This window comes from Chrysochloris asiatica, unplaced genomic scaffold, assembly GCF_000296735.1.
Source record: "Chrysochloris asiatica unplaced genomic scaffold, ChrAsi1.0 scaffold00404, whole genome shotgun sequence".
Lineage (NCBI taxonomy): Eukaryota > Metazoa > Chordata > Mammalia > Afrosoricida > Chrysochloridae > Chrysochloris > Chrysochloris asiatica.
In genome coordinates, this window is record NW_006408922.1 from 922,088 (window position 1) to 925,782 (window position 3,695).

The 3,695-nt window shown below is 37.2% G+C and overlaps 1 pseudogene; it reads right to left on the bottom strand.

The window, feature by feature from the left end:
* Positions 1–2,158: 2,158 nt before the first annotated feature.
* LOC102821399 lies at positions 2,159–2,476 on the bottom strand (annotated as a pseudogene).
* Positions 2,477–3,695: the final 1,219 nt, after the last annotated feature.

A 3,695-nucleotide genomic window follows, 5' to 3' on the forward strand; every position in this document is an offset into this window, starting at 1 on the left:
ATTCATATCCTGTGCTAAACTTGTACATTCATCAAAGATTCATTTTTAAAGTTATTTTCTCTTCTAAGCAAAGGACTATGCCTTATATTAAACACACAGTTTTCTATATAGCCATGGCTTTTTTATTGTGGCAAAATATGTTGTTGTTAAATGTCGTTAAGTCAGTTCAGACTCATATCAGCCCTGTATAGCATTCCCAAGGAGTTTGAACCGCCATCTTTGAGGTTCGCAGTCCAGTCTTATCCTATAGCACCACCCCAGGACTCCATGGTAAAATACAAGTAACATAAAATGTACCACTTTTTTTTGGTGAAAATATATACAACAAAACATGCACCAATTCAACAATTTCTAAATGTACATTTCAGTGACATTGGTTACATTCTTCAATTTGTACCACATACATCAATTTTTTTCTAAATCATTTCACTACCATTGACTCTGGTTAGCAGGAGTGGAAGGAAGGGAAATGGACGAACCTTTTCTTTTTTCTCTCTCTCTCTCTTTAAGTTTTTATTGTGGATTGAGTAAAAGTTTACAGGGCAGATCATCAGTTTTACACTCAACAAATCATACAACTTGTTTCATCACAATGATTATAATCCCTGCCATATACCATCAGTAACAGTATTTCTCTCTATTCACTTTAGCTCTTTTTCTTTTTTTTAAACACTCAGGCATATATAATCATTTACACCACCAAAGGGCACATTCTGTAAGTTTGCCTCCTAGCCACTATCTCTTAGTCCCTTTCTTCCCATGAATCTAGAGTCCTCAGCCGCTTCTGCTCTCCATGTCCCCATCTCTGCCTCCATCTCTGGTGTTGCTGCTTCTCTGGATAAGGTCCCTCATTCCGTGTGGAAAAACATTTTCTTAAGGGGCAATACTATTTATGGTACTGGAATAATTTGGAAAAGGATAGTGGTGATAGCTGCACAATTTGATTACTATAATTAATGTCACTAAATTTTGTTCAAGTAAAAATGTTGAAATGGCAGGTGTTTTATTACATATATTTTGTCACTTTAGAAAAGCAACGAAAAGTTCTTTTGTTTCCTTTACTCTTAGTAGTATTTCAGATTTCACATGATTTCCCAGTATCATTGGGGACAGTGATGGTTCCGTGGTTCAAAAAGGAAACCCCAAACTTGATTTCTGGCCAGAACATCTCAAGCACAGCCAGTACTCAACTAACTGTCAGTGGATTGCTGTGATACCGAACAGCTAAGTTTTAAGATAGACTAGGAAGAGAGGCCTAATGATCTACTTCTGAAAAAATAAGCCAATGAAAATTCCATGCATCATAACAGTTTGATCCCATTGTGCATGAGGTCGCCATGAGTTGAGGGCCAACTAGGTGCCAGCTAACAACCACCAATTACATTATACATTCATTTTGAATTTCTTAGATAAATATGATACAGATCCCTTTTCATGACTGACTATATGGTTAGTTATCAAGATTACAAGGACCTATAAGTTCAACTAAGTTTAGAAACAATCCATCATTTGGACTTCCCGTAATTTCCTGTGGTCCTCCAGAAGGTTTTTTTTTTTTTTTTTTTTTTCTTTTTGGCACAAAACAGTAATATCTAAAATCACTAAGAAAAAATTCCACCATTTTTGTCTCTCTGATTTTATTGCCTTCTATAAAGCATCATCCATTAAACTATCAGTTTGAATATGTTTTTAAAAACACTTTCATTTTAGAAACGCATTGCTGTGAAAAATGGAATTTTCGTGGTCACAAATTCTTCCAATCTTTGAGACTTTTATTTGTTACATGTATTTGATTCTGATGGTATTACTGCTAAAAAGTATGCATGGCAAACAAAATCAAGACAAAATTCTTTGAAATGAATAAAACAGTCATAATCAATCAACTTGTCATTGTTGTTGTTAAGTGCCATCGAGTCAGTTACGACCCATAGTGACCTGTATAGGGTTTCTGAGGAACCACTGGTGAGCTTGAACTGCTCCTTTCAAACTGTCTTTGCAGTCGAGCGCATTAACCCACAGCGCCACATCAGAATTCTGATAACTTGTCATTAGAACGTCTTCTTCTTCTCTTTTTTTTAAAGCCGTTTTTTTGTGTGTTTTTTTCAAGTGAATGTAACATCAAGATTTTATTGTTTTAAATAATAAAACTAGATGGTGCTTAGAACTGGATCACCTGACCCTTTCTCCTCTTATCTCCTACCAGTTCAAAATACATCTCTTAATAGCCAACATCCTCTTAGATCTGCAGTTTGGCTCAACACATTCAAGCCTCAACACAATCTTCTTTGTAGTTTTTAGCGTTCTTCCGGAAGTTTGGCTTAGTCTGCTCACCATATCCACTCTGCTTCCTGTCATAACGCCGCTTTCCCTGGCCATACACAGAATGTTTGCCCTTCTTGCACTGTGTCACTCTGTGAGGCTGGTGCTTGCCATACTTCTTACAGAAAGTCCGGCGGATTTTAGAAACGTTCACCATGTTGGCGGGAGCGCGACCAGCATGAAAAGCTTAAAGCAGTTTTGAAAATCGTAGGCTATCCTGTGAAATGTTGTTGTTGTTAGGTGCCATCGAGTTGGTACCGACTCATAGCGACCGTATGCACAGCAGAAGGAAACACTGCCTGATCCTGGGACAACCTCACTATTGTTGCCATGATGAACCCATGCCAGTCCATCTTGCCTGAGGGTCTTCCTCTTTTTCTCTGACCCTCCATCTTACCAAACATGATATCCTTCTGCAGCGACTAGTTCCTCCTGACAATAAGTCCAAAGTATGAGAGACGAAGTTTGGTCATCTTGGCTTCCAAGGAGCACTCTGGCTGCACTTCTTGCTAAACGGATCTCTTGGTTCTTTTGGCAGCCCATGGCACTTTCAATATTCTCCTCCAACACCATAACTCAAATGTGTCAATTCTTCTAATAGATTCGATAGAAACCCTCATCTTGTCCTTGGTCAGGTTCATGTTCTATTAAAACCATTGTTTCATCAGAAATTGGTGGTCAATATAGGTGATTATTAAAATTGATTTCAAATGGTCTTATTAATTTTTTGTTCACAGTCATGTTATTAGTTACTTGAATTTCTAGCATCATCTTTCTGCATTTCCCCACCCCCACCCCATAACTTAAAGAAGATGCTTGAATTTAATTCTGGTTTAATTGTCAATTCTGTTCTAATAATGTCTATGTTAGAAACGTGATAATTTTTAGTAGATAAAATATTAGCCTCTTATTGCAAAAAGTAGTAATTTCTCCCTGTAATTTTGATCTATTTTTGCTCAAATTTTAATTTTTTCCTGAACATTGCACCAATTGTCTTTTTAGATGCCATATTTGTCTAGGATTTTTTTAAGTATAAATTTAAAAGACATTTATTTTAATTTAAAAAAACTTTTTATTGTGAATTGAGTGAAGGTTTACAGACCAGACCAACAGTTTTACATTCAGTAAATCATATACTATGCTTGCGAATCAGACTGCGAACCTTAAGGTCAGCAGTTAGAAACTACCAACTGTTCCGCGGGAGAAAGATGAGGCTTTCTGCTCCAGTAAAGATTTATAGCCTCAGAAGCCCTGTACAGGGTCGCTATGCGTCGGAACTGACTCCACGGCACATAACCACCACCACCACCACCATGCTTCATTACAATGGTTACAATCCCTTCCATGTACCAACAGTTAACAGTATTTACCTGTAT